Genomic DNA, 25,995 nt, shown 5'->3' with positions numbered 1-25,995 from the left:
TATGTTGGGCTAATATTCACTTATAAGTGAGTATATGAGTGTCTTTCTGGGTCTGGGTTACCTCACCCAGAACCTCTTTTCTAAGCTTTCCATTTACATTGTGGGTTTCCTCCATGCTTTAGGTTTCTTTATTCATTCTCTAAGTACTCTTCCCCAAGATATGGCTGCTCATCCACCACTTGTCTGATCCCTATGCCAGCACAAACATTACACCCTTTTCCCCTTACTCCAATTCTCTTCTGGGTAACTGCTGAGATTTCATATCTTGCATGCCCTAAGAAATTTTCTTTTAAACTCTAATAAAATCGTCCTCAAGCTTAAAAAATAAAATGAAACACCAGTGTCATTTATTAATATATATGAGAATGTACTGTAACTATACATTTGCATATAAAATCGTCATGATTTACACTTGAGAAAACACTAATCTGTCATAAGAACTGGTATGAAATAGTCAACAGATTTGCACCAAAGGCTTTCACTGAAGCATAGGATGGATTACTTTATTTCTGTTTAAGTCAGCTGTTGACTATTACCCTCTACCAGCAATGGGACCTTCAACGTGTAGAGTAGAAATCTGGAGTGGGATATGCTTTCTGATGGCTCTATTACTCCCTAGATGGGTGAACTTTCCTAAGTTATTCAACCCTAGTGCACTAATGTTTTTGCCTGAGCAATGGGATTCAAACTACAGCACAAAGTAAAACAAAATAAATATTGCTTAGAGTTCTCATGAGAAGCAATTTCTTAGGCAAGACACATAATTTAGCAAAATTAATTTGTTTATAAAGAGGAAGAAAGCAAGTAGCACTGTGTTAATAAACTGGCTCCCTGGAAAGAAGAGAAAGGCTTATTGGTACTGTTTGATGATTCCAGTGATGCAAACACTCCCTAGTATCTAGTTTCAATCTATCAACCATCCCCATCAACTGCTTTAATCTTGGTAATCTGTTCCTCTCAGCCAATAGAAGCTCATTTTCAGCCCCCAGTGAGTATTCAATGGAGCATTTGCCTTTCTAGTAAGTTCTTTGATCCAAAAGAGTGAAGAAACAAGTGAAAATTACCTACTAGAGTTTTACATTTGCAGAATAAATTTCCTAAAACCACAAGTGCCTTTTTAGTACACATTTCTATCATAGACAATACCTACTATATTTAATAGATTTATAAAATACTCAAGACCTGAAAAATATTGAGTTAGGAATCTGTCATAGAACCACAGTTTGATACACTATGTCACATTCCTATTATGCCTTAGGAATCACACTATGAATAGAATATACCAATGTGTTTTTAAAAGTCTCAGGAGCAATAATAATATACATGCTGTGATCAATACACAGACTGAAACAGTCAATCTACAGGGCATTAATTTTCCAGTAGCAGTCATTGTCTTCTCTTGAGGCTAAATAATATCAACATTATTTCAAACCATTTTATTAAACATTTCATTTATCCTTTGCCATCAAAGCTTTGTGTTTTTCATTTCTCCTTTTCAATATCCTTTTCAAATCCATTATAATGCCATTCTGACTTCATATTTTCCTCCACCTTCTATTCAGACACTTGAGTTTCAGTTTTACTCTTTTATATTAAACCCTCACAATTTTTTCTTTCAAATCATCTTTCTTCTATTAATGTAATTTTATGCAACAGTGGCAGTTTCATAATTTCTGATTTCGTTTTGGGGTCAGAGGCAGTACCAATACAAAACTTAACACTTCAGTCTTATGAATACTAATAAGTGAATACATTCGTATAAGTATCATCTTAACTACGTACAAGAATGTGTCAAGCAGGCCAAAAATATTCCTCACATTGTGTTTTATTGTTTCCATTCTATAATGTAATTATTATCATTATTTAATTCAATACCAGTGAGTTCAGTATATCTTAACATGGTTATCTTTTCGTTACATGTTTATTTCTCTGTATAATTATTTCTAATGATAGAAGAGGACAGTGTGGTAGGAGTTGGTCCTCTTGCTCAACTAGGTGGTTATCAGGCATTGAACTAAAGTCAGCAGATGCCTTTACACTTTGAACCACGTTGTTTGTCCTTGTGAAGTCTATTCTCCAATACTACTTATAATCCACGTAGGAACGGAATCACAGAATGTATATTACTTGGTGTCTGATTTTAAAATTTACTGTATTTCTGAGATTATTTATTGATTCTTAACGTTTTATCCTCATAGTTGGTAAAACATTATTTAGTGATATAACACATTGCTCATAGAGCCTGTGGATGGCTTTTTGTGTGGTTTTTATTTTCAGCTTTGTTATTCATGAGTAGTACTGCCATCAGCATTTTTGTTCAAATATTGACTAAGATATAGTCACATGATTTAAAGGTTGGATTACTAGCTTGGGGAATATTACTACATCCCAGGTTAGGTATATAGATAATACGATTAGAAACAATCAAACATTGTTTCAAGTGATATAAAAATTTATATTTATTGGCTATATATGAGAGTTCCAGTTGTTTCATCCATGTCCATCCACATCATGATAGGCACTTTGGCTTTCCAAATTTATACTTCTATGAATGCACTGTTGTATGTTATTTCAGTTTTACTCACCCATTTATTGAAAAGCAAACACTCAGGCCCACTTTTACGTGCTCTTTAAACATTCATATGTCCTATCCAATGAAGTTAGTGGAGTTTTAACCTCTCTATTCTTTTACACTGGTAACATTAGTTATTATTGATTTGTAGGCATTTCTTGTGTATACTAGATGCTTGTTTTCTATCAGAGATGTTGATTAGACAGTCTCACATTATTTTCCCTGTTCCCATCTCATTCACAGTCTTTTGAAACAAATAATAGATCTTTCTACCCTTTATGAAGTCTAAAGTGTTAAATAGATAGTGATACACACTCACACACCCACATAATTATATATGTGTGCTTGCATATGATATATGATGCATAGATAGATAAATAGGTAGATCTAAAGATGCATAAGTACATAGATACTAATAAGAAAAACAGAGACTGGATAAAGAGAAAGTGAAAAAAAAAAAAGAACTCTCTGTGTCTTAGAAACTGTAAACATATACCTACACATATATTTGTCCTTTGAGACTTCTTTGAAGGGAAGGATAAGATGGAAATAGAGTTATAACATAAACATTGTTGAAGAGTATTACTGAATTAAAAAAACAAAGAAAATGTTTTGTTATAATAATCACCAGGGCAACTCAGAGCAGAGCAGTTTATGGTGGGTGTTACTCAGTGCAGACATGCATGCAGATCCTGCTCCAATTTGCTCTTGCTGCTTTGACTGCTCTCATCATTGTGTAGCCTGGAAGGGTGCTCTGAGTGCTGCAAGGACAGCAATCTCTGTGCAACGTGTGAGTCTGTGATTCAGGTTAAGAAAGAAACTCCTTCCACGTTGCAGTGGCTCTCACTTCCAGAAGGGAGAATCCCAATGCAATTCAGTAAGTCACAGTGCAGCTTGGTAGTTTCCACAGCTGAGTCTGGGATGTGATTGTTATTGATCAACTTCTTCTTATAGCCTTTATAGAGTGCCTTACTCTACTAAACTTGCACCATTTCTGCTGTAATGGATTACTTCATGCAGTTAACGAAACCCCATTCCTGGAGGGGGTTTAAGTCTGTGGATATTTTTCCATTTGAAAATAGTCTCTTCACACATGTCCATGCACAGCTGTAGACTCTCCTTTTGGACTATCTGACAATATTAACAGTTCAAAGTGAGAGGAGTAGGCTACAAGTGTTTTTGTTGTTGTTGTTTGGTTGATTGGTTTGGTTTATTTTGTTTTTTATCTGAGCAAGGCTCTTGTTGGATTCCCTCTCCAGTTTTTGTAAAATCTAAAGCCAAGATTTTATATCTGAGGCACTCTGGGCACTCCCCGAGGAGTGGGACAGTTAGGAGGGCAGATGCAGGGAGACTGGGTGAAGATGGCGGCAGTGAGTTACTACCTTTTCTGAGTAGTAGAAGATCAGGGACTGAAAATCTGGTGAGTAACCTGGTCATTGACTCCAAAACAATGAAGTTGCTGTTTCCTGGACATGAGGGGACATGCCAGGATCTAGGGACACAGAGCTCCATCCCTCACCCCTAGGCTGTCTCTCAGGTCCAGAAGTAGTACAAGGTTTCTGGCTTGCATCTCCCTGTGCTTTCCACCTACTCAAAGTCAAATCCCCTGTTCCAGAGATGCTCAGCTCCACCAACCCATTATTAGATTATCCTGTTTCCCTGAGGGCAGTGCCTAGATCCAGTGAACAGCTTTCCAACCTCCAAACCACAACTCTATTGGTTACACAGTGGAGGTAGACTATAAAATAAGATCATACAGGATGCTGTTCCCAAGATGGATGAACCTAGCAAAATCTGAGTGTCCCTGGGCAATCAGCTTCTGCTTGGTCAACATCCCACAGTGTGGCTGGATCCAAAACACCAACACTAATTTGTGTTTCTCTGGACTTCTCCTGCCATCCTGAAGATGATTCCAGACTCTAGAGACTTGTAGATCCAGCCTTCAGTTCAGCTGTTTCCCAGATAGGAGGGGACATCCCATGAGCTGGGGACACACAGCTGTAGTTCCCTCACAGTTGTCTCATGACCCCCTGTGCTTTCTGTCTATTTGAGCACAAGTTCTAGTAGTACCCTGCTCCTGAAATCAGACTTCAGATTCCTTCTTCTTCTTGAGTAGCTGTCTTGAGAAGACCATTAAGACCTCACTGGATCAAAAAGGCCCAAGAAACCCAGTAGGTTCCAGGAACTAACAGGCAACACCACAACCAACCAGATGACTAAAGGCCATAATAAGGATACAATCAACAAAATGAAGGCAACATGGATCCACTCGAACCCCCCAATACTACATAGTCTAATGCACCTGAAACACAGGAAAATGAATTTAAAGCTTTGCTTATGAAGCTGTTTGAGATGTTTAAAGAGGAAACAAATAAATCCCTTAGAGAAATACAGAACAATACAATAAAACAGGTGAATGAAATGATTAAAATGGCTCAAGACCTGAAAATGGAAATAGAATCAATAAAGGAAACAAAAACAAAATACCTGGCGATGGAAAATTTAGAGAAGAGAAAAGGAACCACAGAAGTAAAAAGTCACCAACAGAATGTAAGAGATGGAGGAGAGAATCTCAGGCCTAGAAGTTACAATTAAAAAAAATTGATACATCTCTCAAAGAAAATACTAAATTGAAAAAAAAAATCCTGACACAAAACATTCAAGAAATCAAGAACACCATGAAATGACTAAATCTAAGAATAGGGAAAAAGAAGATTCCAAGATCTAAGAAGAGGAAAATATTTTCAAGAATACCATAGAAGAAAATTTACCCAATCTAAAGAAAGAAATGCCTTTAAACATAAAAGATGCTTACAGAACACCAAGTAGACTAGACCTCCTGCCACATAATAATCAAAACACTAAATCTAGAGAACAAAGTAAAAAATATTAAAAGCAGCAACGGAAAAAGACCAAGTAGCATATAAAGGCAGGCCTATCAGAATCACACCTGACCTCCCAACAGAGACTATGAAAGTCAGAAGAGCCTGGCCAGATGTCATACAGACTCGAAGAGAGCACAGATGTCAGCCAAGACTACAATAGCTTACAAAGCTTTCAATCACCATAAAGCAAGAAATCAAGATATTCCACAACAAAACCAAATTTAAACAATATATATGCACCAACTCAGCCCTACAGAAGATAATAGGAGGAAAACTCAAACCCAACAATGTCAACTATACCAAAAAAAAAAAAAAAAAAAAAAAAAAAAAAAAAAAAACAGGATATAGATAACTTCACAATGGTAAAATCTGAAGAGGACAAGTACACAAACACACTATCACCACCAACACCACAATAAAAGGAACTAACAACCATTGATAACTGTCATCTATCAACATTAATGGACACATGTCTACAATGAAAAGACAGACACTAACAGAATGGTTGGGTAAACAGGATCCAGCATTCTGCTGCCTACAAGAAACACATTGCAGCAACAAAGATAGTTACTACATCAGTATAAAGATTTAGAAAAGGTTTTCCAAGCGAATGGACCAAAGAAGTAAGCTGGAGTAGCCACCCTAGTATCTGATAAAATAGAATTTCAATCAAAATTAATCAAAACATATGGGGAAGGACACTTCATTCTAATCAAAGAAAAATCCATCTATTAAGATGACATCTCAATCCTGAACATCTACACCCCCAATACAAGAACACCTATATTTGTAAAAGAAACATTATTAAAGCTTTAATCACACAAAGGTCCCCACACATTAATAGTTGTTTTCAACACCCTACTCTCACCAATGAAAAGATCATTGAAACAGAAGCTAAATAGAGGAATAATGAAACTACCAGAGATCATGAATCAAATAAACCTAATAGATGTCTACAGAACTTTTCACTCAAGCACAAAAGAATGTACTTTCTTCTCAGCACCACATGGAACCTTCTCCAAAATAATCATATAATGCGTCACAAAGCCAACCTCAACTGATACAAGGAAATTGAGTTAACACGTTGTTCTTTATCAGATCAAGATGGATTAAAGCTAAACCTCAGCAACAACAGATATAATAAAAAGACTACACACCCACGGAAACTGAACAACTGACTATAGTGACCACTGGGTCAGGGAAAAAAAATAAAGAAAGAAATTAAAGACTTCCTAAAATTCAATGAAAATGAAGTCACAACATACCCAAACTTATGGGACACCATGAAAGCAGTGCTAAGAGGCAAGTTCATAAAGCTAGGTGTCTTCATTTAAAAAAAAAAAAAAAGGAGAGATCCCATACACATAGCCTAATAACACACTTGAAAGCTCTAGAAGGAAAAAAAGGCAAACACTACAAAGAGGAGTAGATGACAGGAAATAATCAAACTCAGGGCTGAAGTCAATAAATTGGGAACAGAAAGAACAATACAAATAATCAATAAAACCAAGAACTGGTTCTTTGACAAAATAAAAAATATAGAAAAAACTTTAGCCAAACTAAACACAAGGCAAACGGAGAGTATCCAAATTAACAAAATCAGAAATAAAAAAGAGAACATAACAAGCACTAAGGAAATCAAAAGAATCATTAGATCTTATTTCAAAAACTGTATTCAACAAAATTGGAAAATCAAAAGGAAATGGATGGCTTTCTTGATAGATTTCACTTACAAAAATTAAATCAAGATCAGGTAAACAGTTTAAATAGTCCTATAACCCCTAAGGACATAGAAGCAGTCATCATAAGTCTCCCATACAAAGTAAGCACAGGGATGGCTTTAGTGGAGAAGCCTACCCAATTTTTATTTTTTTTTTTGAGGAGCTTCCTGCATACAAGTATTTCTTTTTTTACATTTTAGTTTATTATAATTTATTCAGATTAGATTTTGATTATTATACCCTTGCTTGTATATTCCCAATCCCACCCTTCCTCCCTCTTACACAATAATCCCCTCCTGTAGATCTCTGAAGTTCTCCCTCATCATATGGCCACAACTTATCAAGTCTCAGCTTGCTTCCCCTTCCTCTATGTGCCTGTTGGGTCTCCCCACCAAAGAGAAGTGATCAAATCAGGGGCACCAGACTTCCTGTCAGAGGTAGTCTCTGCTCCACCCACCATTGTGGATAATGAGTTGTCCATTGGCTATATATGAACTACATTTGCTGCATGCATTGTCCTCGGTTGGTGCAACAGTTTGTGCAGCCCCCCTGGGTCCAGAACTGCCAGACATGATGGTCTCTTTGTGGAGATGATAAGCCCTCTGGGTACTTCTATCTCCCCATTCTTCCATACAACCATCAGTACTCCACCCAAAGTCCAGCAGAGAGTCCCAGCATCTGTCCAGATCCCATGGTGGGTGGAGTCTCTCAGAGGACATCTATGTTGAGCTAGTATCCACTTATAAGTGAGTATATACAATGAGTGTCTTCCTGGAGTGGGGATACCTCACTCAGAATGATCATTTCTAGTGCCAGCCATTTGCCTGCAAATTTCAAGATTTCCTTGTTTTTAATAGATGACTAGTATTCCATTGTGCAAATGTATCACAATTTCTTTATCATTCTTCCACTGAAGGACATCTAAGTTGTTTCCAGATTCTGACTATTACAATTAAGAGCTGCTATGCACATATTTGAGCAAATGTCCTTGTGGTATGTTGAGGAATTTCTCAGGTATATGCCCAAGAGTGGTATGGCTGAGTCTTGTGGTACCACTATTCCCAAATTTCTGAGAGTATGCTAGATTGATTTCCAAAGTGGTTGTACAAGTTTGTACTCCCACTAGAAATGGAGGAGTATTCTACTTCACATGCTCATCAGCATGTGCTGGCACTTGAAATTTTTATCTTAGCCATTCCGGTAGGTATAAGATGGCATCTCAGGGTCATTTTGACTTGCATTTCCCTGATAACTAAGGAAGCTGAGCATTAATTTAGATTTTTCTCAGTCATTAGATGTTCCTGTGTTGGGAATTCTCTGTTTAGCTCTGTACCTCATTTTTAACTGGATTATTTGGTTTAGTGCTGTTTAATTTCTTAAGTTCTTTATATATTTTGGATATTATCCCTTTTGTTGGATGTAGGGTTGGTCAAAATCTCCTCCCAGTCTGTAGGCTTTTGTTTTGTTCTGGTAACAGTGTCTTTTGCCTTACAAAAGCTTTTCAGTTTCATGAGGTCCCATTTATTACTTGTTGATCGTAGTTAGAGTCTGAGCCATTCATGTTATGTTCAGAATGTTGTCTCCATGCCAATGAATTCAAGGCTTTCTCCCACTTTTCTTCTAACAGATTCAGTGTGTCTGGCTTTATGTTGAAGTCTTTAATCCACTTGTACAGTGTCGTGAATATGGATCTGTTCACAGTTTTCTATATGTGGGCACCCAGTTGTACGAGCACCATATGTTGAAGTTGCTATCTTTTTTTCCATTATATAGATTTGGATTCTTTGTCAAAAATCAAGTGGGAAGGTGTTTGGGCCTATTTCTAAATCTTCAATTGGATTCCATTGATGAACCAGGCTATTTCTATGGATAATTTTTGTCATAACTATTCTTTAGAAGTGAGGTAATATAATGCAGGAAGTGAAGAGGAGGGGATGGTGTGTGGATTTTATCAAAGGACATTTTTTGCATATATAAAGTATTCAGACAATAAAATTCCTAAAATTTCATATATATATCATGATTTTTAAAGACAGAATTGAACACAGATAATATACTGTGTCATCATAAATTAAATATTTTCTTCTCAAATGAGAAAGCAATATGTGATCAGAACACTTTTGAAGGGGAGATTTAAGTTCTGGGCTATTGTTAAAACTGAAATAGTTTTAAAATATGTTTCATTCAGATTATAAACATCATAAAATACTTCTATTAAAATATTGAACTAATAAAGCATATTTGAGATAAAACATAAAAGGTACATTTATTAAAAGGAAATATATTGTTGTATTAATAGAGTACCGTTGATTATAAAAACTGAAAGATGTAAGAAATTATGTACGTGTAATACCCATTACATACTGTATATGCTTATACAAATACTGAAAACCTTTTAAATGAATACAGAAGAGCTGAGGAAAGAAATAGTGAGTGAAGGGAGACCAAAATACAGAGAATCAGAGTGTCAATGTGGAAGGGAAAGGAGTAAACACAGGAAAAGAAAAGGGAGAGAGGGGAGGATAAAAAAGGATAGAAAGAGAGACATTAATAAATACCTTCATATATCTACCTTCATAAAACTACCTTCATATATCCATATATTCATATATTCATATATTCAAATGCATGTCCATGGAAAGCTCTCAAGATTTTCTCCATCAAAAACATTTTTAAAAGTTAATAAAATTACACTTTAGGAAATGATGTCTGTTTACCAATACAACTTTTATTTTTTACAGTGAAAAGTGCAATTAAATTACCACCTTCTACTTTTAGGGTGCTAAACTATGGATATACTTAAGGTGAAAGACCGGGGTATATACTTTTGTGCCTGGGGGAAGACTCACGTCAGTGATTTCGTAAGATAATAATACAGGTATAAATGCATTAACTTCCGCTGTGAGACTCTCATTATAGACAGTCTTTCCTCTGGATGTCCTCAGTAATATAGCTTGCTATCTCTAGCAGTAAAGAGATGGATTTCACTAGAGTATCACCTGATGATAGATTACATGGCTTATAAGTGACAAAATATAGGAAAATAGTTGATAAATTGGTTGATGATAAATAGATGACAGACAGACAGATAGATAGATGATAGATATTTTGTCAGAGAGACAGGTATTTTTCTCACAAAGGTAAGGAATAGATGATAACAAGGTTGAAAGAATATACCACAGTAAAACTTCATAAGTAGTTGTGATATTCCTAGACCTGCCACTTACTGAGTACAGACCTGGTAACTCGCCTAGGAGAAATAATGATAAAACATCATAAGAAGTATTCATTGCAGTAAGTTTATTTCCCAAAGGAACTGTGTGTATATAGTTGCATGTCAGACAGAGAGGAATTGATATTTTAAGGACCAACAATGGCTGTCAAAAAGACATACCTACATAAAGTCATCATCAAGGCTCTTTCTTAGACTCACCCATTTATGAATCCTAATAATAAATTGGGTCATCACTAAATTCATTTTACTATTGATCCAAAGGATGTTCCTACTTATTGATCATTTCCCAATGGGCCATTTCTTATTGAGTGAGTCCTTAGTCTATAAAGTAAGATATATTACAAGGCACCTATGCAGCTACTCATCTTTCTTATTGGAAAAAAAGTAAAATAAAATATTGTCATAACTCATGCTGTGTGGATAAAAGGAGATAGCAATGTGTCAAATATTAGGGCCACTGTCAGATATTTAGAGAAACCATGGTAAGGTTTTCAAATTTTTTGTCATTCTGGCCCTTATAGTAGCAAGATTAAAAAGTCTTTAAGATTTTTTTTTTCACTGAAAGATTAGGCTCACTTATAATTGCCATGTTATGAGAATAATTAATCCACAGTTATGTAGGATTTGGAAAATGCATTCTCTTCAATTCAAAGGAAAACAGATGGAAAGAAATTATGTTATTTGGAAGATGGTAACAATGGGCTCCTGTCACTTTTGCTTCAGGGCTACATTAGATCTTAGCAAAGATGGACCATTTGACCACTCTACATAATAGCTCATTGATGCATTCACCTCACTCAGGGTAATAAGGATACAGAAAAGATACTGAAATTATTGCAATTATGCTTGGCAAGACTATAAAATTTTAAAGATTTTAATTATGGTAGTGGTTTATGGGTTTGATGATTAAGGATAAAATAAGATATCCCATCAATGTAGGTATCCAGTTACTATTTCATAAATTACATGGTGGGGAATGGGTGAATTCTAAAATGAATGCATGTTGTTGACACAAGCAAAGCCATCAGACTTCAGTGCCTTAGACGCATTGGCTTGCAAGCTTTATCCTCATAAGGCATAGTTGGATAGCAAAACCTTCCTCTAGTCTAAGCATAGGTAATGACCAGCAGTTGACATGTAGATATAACCAGTGTGGGAGGACGTATCACCTGCTAATTCATCCTTGATGACACTGTATGTAGAAGCTATCAAGTGCTATTTTCTCCAATCTGATGACTGAAAGCCAAGGGAGCCCCCCAATATAGACTTCCTACCACTGAGATTAGCTAACCCATGTCTGCCCATTCATTTTGTATAATAAAAACACACTGTGTGTTCAGGTTTGGTGTTGGGTACATTACTCACCTGATCCTAGCTTTTCTGTATGTGTATCAGTTATTTATTCATTCCTTCCACCCTCTTGGGTCAATTACTAAACTGTACAGGTTGACAAATGACACAAAATATGATGCCATATTTTACAGATAAATAGAACTAATGTTCAGTCCTGTACATGTGATGGCAAGCACCACTGTATACAGAGGGGAATTTCTATCACATTTACCCAATGGAACAGACCTAGAGACTGGGCTCCAAATACAGAAGTTTTAACATGACAGAAGTTTCAGTGCTGGCAAAAAATTATTATAAAATGTCTAAACTATTAGATAACTATGAAAAAAACACAATGGTAATATGGAGCAAAGCCAATCTGTATGCTTTGAGTGATGGCATACCCTTTGATAAAATACTCTCAGTGTGAAACTGGGTCCTGATAGAAAAGGAAAGTTCCTTATAGTCCTAAGTTATGATTCTTTTAGAACCATGAATTGTAAAGTGTGTCCAGTGTTAATCGGCATTTCAAAGCACAGTGTGTACTCAAAATTCATCAGTAATTGTATGGGAATAGTTGTTAAGAGCAAAAATAGGCTGAGGACATGTCTTTGTTACTTCAATTATTGTAATAAAGCACCAGGTATAAGGCAAGCAAATTATAAAAGAAAGTGTATAATTTGGTTCTTGCCTTAGAGGATTAGAGTCCATGATAGCACAGTGAAAGAAAATCTGAGAGGTTTTGATCCATATCAAGGAGGCAAAGAAAAACACACACTGGGAATGGCACAAGACTTTTGAAACCTCAAAGTTAGGTCCTGGTGCCATACCTCCTCAAACAAGAGCATATTTCCTCACTATTCCAAAACAGATTCACCAACTAGGGAACCAAGTATTCAAGCTTAAGCTTAAATTGATTATTGTAATCCAAACCACCAAAGTACACAAGTAGCTGCACTGAAATGCACATGAGCCCTTCATCATCAAGCAGCCACTCCATCACCCTTCTTTACTCATGAAGATGAGTAAAGCACAAAGTACAATGTGTTTGGTCCATCTCATAATGTAGATACTTGCAATTATATTTTATGTTTTAGCAGTCCTTTTTGCCTTTTATTTTTTTATTCAATTTACAACTTGATCATAGCACTATCCCTCATCACCAACCAGTCCCACTCTATTTCCCTGTCTCACATCCCTCCTCTCCTACCCCTCAGAAAAGAGAAACCCTCCATCCCATCAACCCCAGCTTATTAATATATCAGGACCAAGTATGTCCTCTTCCCTTTGGCCAAGCAAGTCAGTCTTGCCAGGAGAAAATAACAAAAAAGCTTGCAAGACAGTCCATGTCAGAGCAAGCCCTGGCACACATCAGTAGATGAGCCATATGAAGACGGAGCAGTTCAGCAGATACATCCATGTAGTGGGCCTAGCTTCGGTGCACACAAGATCCCTGGTTGGTGCCTTGTCTTAGCAGGCCCCTCTGGGCCCTGGTTAGTTGGTCCTGCCAGTATTGCTCTGAAGCTCCTGTCACCTCCTGGTCCTTTTCTCCTCCCCTCCCCCACCCTTTCCCAAAAGGCTCCCTACACATAGCACAATATTTGCCTGTGAGTCTCAGCATCTGTTTCTAAATCCCACTGGTTGGAGCTTCTCAGGACAACTCTGCGAGGCTCCTGTCAGCAAGCACAGCAGAGCATTGTTCATAGTGTCAGGGATTAGTTCTCTTTCATGGGGCAAGTCTTGGGTTGGGCCAGGCATTGGTTGGACATTACACCAATCTCTGCTCTATCTTTATCACAGTCAAAGTTTTTGTGAGTAGGTTGGCGCTCCCTTCCCTCCAATAGAAGACTTGTCTAATTAGAGGGTGTCTTTTTCAGCCTCATTGGGACCTGCTAAAGTTCCTTTCATATCCCACTGGGACTCTATCTTGACTTAGGCCTCCAGCTTGTCACAGAGATGCCCCTAACCAGAGATTCTCTTTTTTTCCACAGGCCTTCTTTTCCTCCTGCCATGAATCTACTAAGGTAAGATCTATACCCTCATATATCTCTGTTTCCTGTCCTGCCTTCTTCCTTCTCTTCAACCACTACCTCTGCCTATTTTGTTTTACCTTCTGAGTGAGGTTCAACATCCTCCCTAGAATCCTCCTTGTTACGTATCTTCTTTGGGTCTCTGCATTGAGATATGTTTATCCTGTATTATATGGCTAAAATCCACTTATAAGAGAGTACACACCATGTGTGTCATTCAGACAGGAATGTCATATGAAAAGGTCAGCATTTCCTCCCACCACACACTTCTCACCTTGACCTCTATATCTACTGATTTATTCTCTAATTTTATGAGAATAACATTTTTACTGTTTATATGTGACTTTTTCATGATGTAATTTTCTCTTTTGTCTGGGCTTCTTCAGTTACATCTATGTTGTCACAAGTGGTAGAAGCTCATTAGTTTTGGAGCTGAAGAGTACCCCATTCTGCACACCAGCCCCTTTCTCAGTATCAGTTTATCAGCTTATGGTCACTTAAGTTGTTTCTGTTCCTTAGGAATTGTAAACCCTCTTCAGTGTTCCTGTGGATACAGGTGTATGTTTTTAATATTTCAGTTGTTTGAACAGGCATATGACAGTCAACTTTCTAGACTGCATAGCAATTCCACATATATTTTTGAGGAATTTTTATTAAATTTTTTTTTGTATTTTTTACATATACATTCATATTATTACACATATACACAATAAACTACCTACAGCAAGAAGAACCAGGAAACAATCAGGAATCATAGAAATGTTACATTCTTAGTGTTTTGGCTATTTATATGTGACAGCCTTGAAGAAAACACCTTTCCTATCTTGGTGAGTCTAAAATTATGAATGTAAATCAATATCTATCACATCTTGTCATTATCAACTTCAAACATCTATCTAGACATAAAAACATCTTAACACCTAAACAGCTAAGCTTCATTGTAAAACTAAACTATCTGGTCTCAATCCCATCAGAGACTTGAGAAGGAATAAAATTGATTACCTGAGTGCACAGGGAGTGCAGGTTAGTAGCTTCCCAAATGAGAAGATGACAGAGTTTGCTACTTGAGTAGTCACCTAAAACTCTCTATAATGATGGAGCATCTGGCCTTCTGGCCCAATCTATCTGACAGTCTTATTTCTGAGGCAGGAACTATTGAGGACTTGCTTATACTATCTCGGCAGAATTTGGCTGTCAAGTCTGCCTGCATCCAAGTTTGCCCTTTTTCAGGCAGAATTCTGTCTCTGGTGGAAATGAGGATATTTTGCCCAGTGGCTTGTTTGTCACATTTGAACCCATCTCCATAAGGAGGTTTTTTGATGCTCATCATCCTCTTTGAGGTAGGCTGGGTGTTGCCAGGAGTTAACCAGTATCATTGTCAATAAATCTTTAAAAAATAAAAGACATATTTAAATGTCATATTCTGTGTGTCTCTGAGATTCTTGAAGACCTTACCTAACTATTTTACCTTACCATTCTATAGAACCATATCTATCTGTTGCAGCAAAGGTGTATATTCTTGTGATAAAAATAGACTAGTAATTGATATGACTATGATTTGACCAACTAACAATTAACTTGTATAACTTATTTATCCTAACCATCCTGCATTAGCACTTTCAAAGTATTGGAAGTAAACCTTGTTTTATAATTGAGTTACATGGGTATAATATCTCATATTTGAGTAGAAATATATATATATATATATAATGTATGTGAAAAGTAATCTTACATTTGAACTCTATACCACTGTGTCTAAAATTAAACTTATTTTGCATCTATGTACAAAATTCTATACCAGTGAATTAACAATAACCTTGTGAGTGACAATTAAGGCATTAAGTTGAGGAGTAGATTCATTAATCTACCTTTTGTTCTATCCTCTGTACATATTTCTATATTCACTCTTCTTTCTTTTCAACCCTTATCTCCAAACTTAAGAATGGAAGATAAAGGAAAAAACATATGCCTGAGTCTGACCTTGTTTTCTCTCTAAATAAGACCAATAGGGATTTATAACCAACTGCCATTGAAAATAACCCTCTTTAGCCGAAGTAAGCAATAAAAATACCTTCTTGACCCCCTTTAAAGGAAATGGGGCCTTATTCTCTTAAGTTTTTTTTTTTTCATCTTATTTGGGACAAATAATACCTTTGTAGGGGCCCAAATAAATTTGGGGAAATGGTTAAACAAGCTAGGAATAGCATTTGTGGGCCATTTTCTAAATGTTGAGAAATTATAGAGTCCTGTGTGGGATAGTCTGAAATGCGGGAACAATTAGGATTGCAAGTTTTCTTTGAAGGTATTCTAGGAGCTGTCTTGTTCTGATGAGGAACAGTAAATGAAGCACTTGGTGCTGGAACATGAAGGATGAAGGATGTCAGGGTCCAGCATGCTGAGAGGAATGATTCCTGTCAGGTCTGATCCAACGTCAGTATCCAGTTCTTTTGCTCTGAAAACATATATAATTTCTCAAAGGCAATATACAGTCTTAAAATTACAAACTTTTGGAGGAACTTTTACATTGACTGTAACTACTTAAATTTATGCTAAGGCTATGCAACAGCTCCCTTTTCCCACATTTTGCTAAGGCAGCCATACTTTCTTCCCTTTTTTCTTTTTCTTTTAAATTGAAAATAGGTTCTTCTATCATATAATACACCCCACAGTTTACATTCACTGCACTCCTCCTAAACCCTCACATTTCCTATCCGAAAGATTCAGTCCTAAACCGTTTTCTCTTCAGAAAAGAGCAGGCCTCTAAAACATGACAGCCAAACAGGACAAAACAAGATACAACAAAGATAAGATGAAGGCCTTCAGCCCGAGACTCAACAAGGACACCAAATAGGAGATAGGAGGTTTGAGACCAAAAAGAGTTTCAAAAGCAGGCAAAAAGAGTCAGAGATACACTTGCTCCCATTGTTTGGGGTGCCACCAAAATCCCCATTTTTTTTTCTACTTACATTCATTTGCCTGCAAATTTCAACAACACCAACAAACAGAATAGGAAAAACAATCATGTACAATAAAAGAACTTTCTGGAGGAATCTCCACCCCCTAATTTCGAGCTCTGCTACTATGCTATAGTAATAAAAACTGCATGGTACTGGCATAAAAATAGACTGAATGATCAATGGACTAGAATCAAAGACCAGTAAATAAGCCCACACACCTAAGGGCACTTGATTTTTGACAAAAAAAAAAAAAAAAAAAAAAAAAAAAAAAAAAAAAAAAAAAAGCCAAAACAATACAATGGAAAACAGAAAGCATCTTCAACAAGTGGTGGTGGTCTAACTGGATGTCTGTATGTTCAAAAATGCAAATAGATGCATATTTATCAACTTTTGCAAAGCTCAAATTCATGTGGATCAAGACCACAACATAAAACCAGATACACTAAATATATTAGAAGAGAAAATTGTAGAAATTCTTGTCCTCATTGATATAAAAGATAACTTCCTAGACAGAACACCAACAGCTCAGGCTTTAAGGTCAACAGTTAGCAAATGGGACTTCATGAAACTGAAAAGCTTCTGCAAGGCAAAGGACATTCTCAATAGAACAAAGCAGCAGCCTACAGACTGCGTAAATATCTTCACTAACTCTCCATCAGACAGATGTCTAATATCCAAAATAAATAAATAAATTAAGAAATTCAACACCCACAAAACAAATTTAAAAACATGACGCAGAGATAAACTTAAAATTCTCAACGAAGGAATCTCTAATGGCTAAGAAGAACTTAAGGAAATGTTCAATATTCTTAGTCCTCAGGTAAATGCAAAGTAAAATGACTCCTTTTAGATCCACAAGCATAAATGATCTTTCAGTCCTCTGATATGTTCTTCAGTTTCTTTCTTCAGAGATTTGAGGTTTTTTTTTTTTTTCATAGAAGTCTTTTACTTCCTTGGTTAGAATTACACCAGAGCTAAACACAGAATTCTCAACAGAATTCTATGGCCTAGAAACACTTCAAGGAATGCTCAACATCCTTAGTCTTCATGGAAATGCAAATCAAAATGACTCTGACATTCCATCTTACACCTATCAGAATGCCTAAGATGAAAAACTCAAGTGAGAGCATATGCTGGTGAGGATGTGGAAAAAAAGAGAACAGAGTGCAAACTTGTACAACCACTTTGGAAAGCTAGATTCAGTTAATGTCCTTACAGTTTATTCTTTCTTGAAATGTGAAAGAATTTTCTTCTTTCTGGAGGATGAGTTACTCCACTGAATAAAATACAGCATCTTTATTCATTCAAAGATGGTAAAAGAGTTCATTCCATATCTTGGTTAGTTTGAATAATGTTGCTATCAACTTGACAGTCCAGATGTCTCACTCCATAGTGAGATTGTTGGGGCATAAATAGTTCTATTTTTAATTTTGGAAAACCATGTTCATTATTTATCATATGTACTAATTTACATTATTACTAATGTTTTACAATGATTCCTCTTTTTTTTTTTTTAAAGAATGGTCATTGTAACAATGTTTGGAAAGGGATGAAGAATACGTGTGTGGAGGGCTCATAATTATGTGACTCTCACACTAGTGAGAATAGGAGAAGAAACACTGGGCAGAAAGAGAACTGCACTGCAGCTTCTAAATTGCACCCTTTCAGACAGATATGTCTGTGTCAAGGGAAAGTTACTTCTGGAAGTAGTTTCACCTCTAGAAGAGTTGGTCTTGCATTGGAAGCCCATTTAGTCCTTGGCTGGGAGCAATGAATGTGGATGGAAGCATCTTTTTTCTTGGTACAAATGTGATGTGGATCTACAGGGGCAGAATACAGGGCTATAATGCATGACTGGAAGCTAAGCTGAAACAGGAAGTTGTATACTCATTTCTTTATATGTGCATTACTAAATGTATTTATGATCCCTCTCTCTGCTGTTGCATTTTTAACAGTTGTTTCTGCTTATTGATGAATAAGATGTAATTGCATGAATATCCAACAGCTTATGTATTTCCCTATACATAGACAATCTTGTTATTTCTAACCCAGAACTTTTATGAATAACACAGCTGTAAAATACTCTTAGATGAATAATTTTTATGCCTTTATGTTTTCAGTATTCTTATGAAATGACATAATTGTAAACTTTTAATGTCATAAGACAGATGCAGGGTAAGCTTTGCAAAAATCCACTGAGGTGGTTGGAATGAAGTGCCCATTATAAGCTTTTGGGATTTGAATGTTTGTTTATCTGTTGGTGACATTGTTTGGGGAGACCTAGGAGGTGTGACCCATTTGGAGGAAAGCCACTTGAGGCAAGCTTTGAGAAGTCAAAGAGTCACACTATTCCCAGCCACCCACGCCACTGCTCCTACTCAGAGCTTATATTGTGAGCTCTCAGCTGTTCCTGCTCCTACACTTTGCCACTGGAATGGCAGCTGAAACTATTTTCCTTCTAGAAGTATAGGCCCCAAATGAACTCTTACTTCTGAAAGTTGCCTTGGTCATGATATCCTGTTACAGCAATAGAAAAATAAATAATTCAATCTCTAAACAGATTTTGGAATGTTTACATTTTACCCACACTACATGAATGCCAAGTTGTCCTATACAGAACATTCTTCTTGAGTTGGCCATTCATATGAACATGTACATTTATCTTAACATGGCTTTACATTTACATTTTATGGTTGCTCAAATTATTGGAAAATGAACATATGTGAATTGGTCATTCTCTTGTAAATTAGTTTTTATGTTTTTTTTTTAAGTTTTAATTAATTTGTTGTTGTCATACTTTAGAGTAAGCATAGTTTGCCATTAATCAATCATCATTTCTACTTTAAAAATAATACTGTCATATGTGAAATAGTGGGGCATGGGTAAGGGTTAAATGTAGTAATAGCTTCTAGGAAGAATAAAATGGTGTCCACATAGACTTGAGAAAACAAGGTAAAGAGGTTGGGTTGGAGTTTCAGTGGCATTTAGGGGTGAAGTTACTTGGAGATTTTCTCCTTTTGTAAAGTTTTTATTTTATTATATGCTTTTCCTGAGTGCATGTCTGTGTGCTAGGTGTATACTTCATGTTGAAAGAGGACAGAGGAGAGTGTCAAATTCCCTGGGACTGCAGTTACAGATGGTGGTGAGCTTCCATGTGTGTGCAGCAAATCTCACCAGGAATCTGGAAGAACATCCAGTACTCTTAAACCTCACATCCATATCTCCAGCAGCAGTTTTCTTTTTCTTTTTTTTTTTTATTAATTTATTCTTGTTACATCTCAATGTTTATCCCATCCCTTGTATCCTCCCATTCCTCCCCTCCCCCATTTTCCCATTATTCCCCTCCCCTGTGACTATTCCTGAGGGGGATTACGTCCCCCTATATATTGAAAGAGCAGCAGAAGTTTTCTTAAAAAGAAAGAACAACCCATTACTCCAAGTAGGGAAGCACCAAAGCTTGCCACACACACACTGATCAGTATGGAATGGGGTCTGCTAAACTTTGAATCTGTCACAGTGAAATAGGAAAGGCAGTGAGACCCTCATACCTGTTCACATTTTATCAACTGACTTAGATGAGATACTCCTATTTCACAGATAGTCACATTTTATCAGTTATAACTGTAGTGACAATGTTCTTAGTATCAGGCTTGACTAGTCATTTAAAAAAATATTTTACAAGGATCCAAGATGGCGGCGAGCAGTGTGGACTGTGTTTGGAAGCTCCAGTGAACAATTCAGAGAATTGCACAGATTTCTGAGCCAGGAACACCGAGGTCCCCACACCACAGCAGCAGGAGTGCTCCACGGTTCGGAGGGGACCAGGGTGTGGAGGACCTGCATGTCCCTGCACATGGGAGGAGCACGGATTTTCTCAGATTGGAGCAGCAGCGGCAGAGGCAGCAGCAACAGCAGCGGCACCAGCAGCACCATTTTAATATCGAACAAAATAGACTTTCAACCAAAAATTAATCAAAACGGATGAGGAAGGACACTTCATACTCATCAAAGGTAAAGTCAACCAAGATGACATCACAATTCTGAACATCTATGCTCCCAATACAAGGGCACCCACATTTGTAAAAGATCTGCTAAATAACCTTAAACCACACATCGATCCCCACACAATAAAAATTATTTTTAAAAAATTCTCAGGAACAGTCATAGGGGAGGGGAATAAGGAGAAAATGGGAGGGAGGGAAGAATGGGAGGATACAAGGGATAGGATAACCATTGGGATGTAACAAGAATAAATTAATAAAAAACTAAAAAAAATATTTTACAGGAGACAAACTTATTTTAAATTTCAATAAAACATTTTCTGACTTTCTTTTTAGTTTTTTGACTAGTATAACTTGAGATCTGCCCTTATTATTTTTGCCATTCCAAAGTTTATGATGCTGAAAAGCTTTTTTTTTTTTTCTATTTTTCTTACATTTCCTTTACTCCTTCTACATCTTTGAAAAAAATTACACAAGCCTAGGCTTGTCATGTAGCTGAAGCTGGCTTTGAATACCAATCCTACTGATTCTTACAAAGAAGTGCTAGGATTATAGCCATGTACCACTGTACCTACTGCAATGGAGGGAACTCAGGAGTTCATGCAGATTGTGCAGACACTGTACCAACTAAGCTATATACCTTCCACACTTCTATTTTCAATTATAAAATTTTTGCTGTTGGTATTAGGTCATAACAATAGTCAGCTTATATCTGTCATTTTTTTTGTCATTATTATGAAAGAAATAGGGTTTAAGAATCCTCTATCATCTTCAGATAGTATGATATTCTATATGATTGGATAGGTACTGACAGATGAGAATTCATGACATTACACCATCCACTAACTGATCCTCCTTAAAGAAGGCCACTATGTCATGTCTTGATTACCATCTTTATTACCCTAAATAGAAAAATCAAGAAATAGGAGCCTTTCAACCTGTTTTTCCCCTGATAATGGCACGTTTTTTGTGTCCACATAAATATGGGATTTAGGTTTTTACTCCATCCAGAGAGGTTTGACTAGGCTTGATAGAGACTCATGCATGTATAAATAGTTATTTTAAAAATATGTAGTAAAACTTTGAATTTCCAACTCTAGAATATGACATAGAAGACAATACTCACTTTACATGGTGCTAATAGGCACACATTTGTATTACTTTGGTTTTTGAGTTTCACAGCAAAAGTATAGCTAACCATTCCAAGCCAAGTTTGATACAAATTTGTTACTCTAAAATATAATTCTACAATTTCTCCAGTGTTAAAAATGCAACATTGAGAATTATAATGACGGTGTCAATCTCATCATATTCTTAGCCAAGTCAACACTCTGTGGTTAGAAAGGTGAATAGAGATCCCAGAATTTCTTCTAAATTATAATAATTTGGAGGTGAAGAACTTGAGGCAGGTTCCCATGCCAAGCTGACTGAATCTCTGTGTTGTGAACTCACAAACTTACGTTTGCAAAGGCATGGTTTCCTGGAAAGCGTGAAATTAAAAGAAGAAGACCTATTTCAGCTCAGCCTCAGAGGGTTCAGCAGTAGGTCACTTGGCTTCTGTTTGGGGGGCTGGGGTGAAGCAGGATCATCTTGATATTGACCATGTGTTGAAAAAGAAACACATCACATAGTGGTGGCTGGGAATTCATGGGCAAGTTTGCTAAGGCTCCTATCAAACCCTTCAAGGACATACTATATGAGACCCACATTATGTTATCAGTCTCTCTCTTCCCTCAGTAGCCCTACCAACAGGGGAGCCCACATAGTACAAATGGAATTGTTATCATATACCCACCCAAATGTGTGTACTAACTTAGAGTCATTAGTAGAAAATATACATTACTTACATCCTGTATAAGCTCTTATTTCTGCTCAAGAGCACTTTCATACTTGTATCTGGTAATTTTACAAGTAATTCCTTCTTCAAAATGTTTATTTGGGTTCATTTATCAGTCGGTATTTTATTCTGTCTCTCTTTTACTTCACTACCATCATGTAACTATCACTATTTAGACAATAGTTTTACATCAATAATCTGATTTAATTTTTACTACAGTTCTACAAATTAGGCAAAAGAGCAATTTGTGCTAATGAAGTTTGAGAGAATAGATTTCACTGTAAATGCTAGTCTATAACATAACATGTAAATACCTTAGAAGTGAAATTACATGTCAGTTATACATTTTTTATTTCAACACTTTGATTTTCTATTTTGGGAAATTAGTTTTAATTTTAAATTTTATTTATTCATTTTTAATATATTTTATTAATTTTTACATATTACATTTCAATTCTTATCCCATCCCTTGTATCCTCCTATTCCTCCTGTTTTCCCCTTACTTCCTTCCCCTGTGACAGTGACTGAAGGGACCTCCTCCCCCTGTATATGCTCATAGGGTATTAAGTCTTTTCTTGGTAGCCTGCTATCCTTCCTCTGAGTGCCACCAGGCCTCCCCATCCTGGGGACGTGGTCAAATATGGGGCACCAGAATTCATGTGAAAGTCAGACCCCACTCTCCACTCAACTAAAATACCCAATTGCGGAACAATTCAAAGGATTTTTTGTCTTAAATACTGATTATATTTCCCTGTAAAAATTATTTTTAAAATTCTCATTTAAAAAGCTACAAATTATGCTCATACATTCTGAAATTCAGAATGTCAGATCATTTGCCCAATATTGTTTAAAATAATATCATGTAATCTGTCTAAAAGTTATTCAACAACTTATGAAATGTTAATTAAATACCATAAGCGTTTTTGGTGCCATACAAATTCTCTTAGATTAAAATTAGCTTATATACTTGACTCTGAAATTAGATCATCAGGCATTATAATTATTTTTTTTAATGAGCTCTTTCAGCAAGCCAAATAGACAAGGTGTGACAATAGAATTATAAAATAAAATGATGACAGTGTTCCCAAATCTCAAACTAATTAGGTTTTTTAGAAATTTTGGTGTTATCTTAAGTAAAGTATGATTCAATTACTGTAGAAATATATATATATATATATATATATATATATCTGAGTCCTGATATTCGCCAGCATGTAAACCATGTCCACTACTCTACCTACTTTTGTGGAGAGATCATCAAACATTGATTCTTTTGGTTGAATTATGCATCTCAGTGCTCAATTTTTTGACATGCCTTCCTCATCTACTCTTTCCTTGTTCCTCCAGAGTTTTTGCACTGTGTTATCTTTCGACATGTAACTCACTGGCAGCTAGAAGACCTCAGAGGCCTGCCGCCTGCCCAAAGCTGCCTTTGAATGTACCACGTTGTTGTGCTGGGCTTAGGGACCACACATAAAAGGTTCTCTAGTTCATTAATATCTTAGTGTACATTTGACACTATGCATCCATCAGGAGTCTCCGAAGCAGGAGAAGGACAGACACGGAAAAGAAAAAACGAGGGAGTGAGAAAGAGAGCGTGAGAGACTACAGACATCAGAATTGGTTCGGAAGTTTGAGTACAAACAAGTTCAAACTCCACCGGTGAGTGGCAGGCTCAGACTTTCAGTCATTTACTTGCTATGTCCTGAGGCCACAGTCCTTTGGGTAATTCAAGTTGACACATAAATTCACCAGCCTAACTACAATGAGAATTAATACTTAGCATTTCATGGAAAAGGAAAGCACTAAGAAACTCACAAAATGTTCTAGCGATGTGGCTCGACGGTTAAGAGCAATTGCCTTCTCTTCCAAAAGACCTAAATTCAATTTCTCGCACACAAATGGTGGCTCATAGCTGTCTGTAACCTCAGGTCTAGAGCATCTGTCTCTCTCATCTGGTCTCCATGGGCAATGGGCACACACATGGTACAGAGACATACACAGAGACAAAACACTCATAAATATATAAATAAAACATAATTCGATAGAGAAACACAACAGAAGTACAAGACAAACTAAACAACATCTGGAAATAGTGTCTCACACATACAGATGGCCCACCAATCACCTTAATCATGACACTCTGCACTCTAGTCAGGAAGTAACAGGCATATGGCTACATCACTTTTAAAAATATAATTACTCTCACTTAGTCACTTTAATTTTTACAGGAATATAAATAGTGCGATGATAAATTTTGTAGTGCCAAGCCTCAGAGCTCAAGTGATAGACAGCTGACAAAAATCCTACAAAGATACCATCTATGAGCAATAATAATTCCTTCATCAACCAGCCTGCATTTTCTCTGTCAAGAAGGCTTGGCCAAGAAAACCAGTGTCTTTAAATTCTGAGTGGAGATCATGTAAAGATATGAAAGCCACTTGCCAAGGATTGATAGGAATTGGATTTTTACCAATTTCGAAGTAAGGAAGGGACAATAAAGGAAGGGACAATTAGTAAATTATACCTATTTCCCAACCCATCGCCCCAAAGAAGGAGTTGGTAATTTTCGAAAGGCTTGATAAAGTGACAAGCTCTTATGACAGCACCCTTGAACAGGTGTGTTGCAATGGCACAGTGAGAGGCATGGGAATTTGTGATTGTGAGGTCTGATGCCTGGCATAAAGGCCAGGTGTTCGATGATGGAAGCAAGAACCTAGAGAGGCATGAAGGAGACGAGTTAGGAGGACTTAAGGTGAAAAATGAAAAGCCAGGTGGTCTATGATGTGATTATGTTTGTGTTGACATCATTGGGAGCTGTAAAAAGAATAGTAGTTGGTCCAGCCTGGCAGCGGCTGTATTCATGAAATGATTAAGTCTATGCTATGTAGACAGTATAGGCATATTCTATGACAATCAGAGAGTTAGAGATGAGGAGTTGATCAGAATGAAATCATCTAAATTAAAGGGCTTCATTGCAACTATGGAAAAACAGTGCCTGCATGGGCACTGTAAGATGAAAATAAAGATCTGTAAGAACATATCCTCAAAACTCTAACAACTTCATACCCTTGCCAGGTTTATAAAGAAATGATTTTTAAATGATCTTTGCTATGTATTATCTCTGATATTTTGTGATATTTTCATAGTATTTCGTCAGATTCTGTAAGAACAGGAAAGCCATCCAGAGTCATGTTTCTCCTATTCAGTCCTACTTTATAACCACAATGTGGTAGAACTGTGATCGGTTATAACATCTTCGAACTTCCTGGCTAGGGAAACAAAGATTTGAAATAAATGTCAGTTTGAACAGAAGATGATACACATATAAACAGTGTCCTGGGGTCACCATTCTCTCTTTCCAATTTTACAAGATGAGGTGTTTCTTCCTTAAATGACATGACAGTGGTACCATTCACTGCCAA

This window comes from Acomys russatus, chromosome 22 (assembly GCF_903995435.1).
Source record: "Acomys russatus chromosome 22, mAcoRus1.1, whole genome shotgun sequence".
NCBI classification, from domain to species: Eukaryota; Metazoa; Chordata; class Mammalia; order Rodentia; family Muridae; genus Acomys; species Acomys russatus.
The sequence above is the reverse complement of the archived record's forward strand: the minus strand, read 5'-3'. Positions refer to the sequence as shown.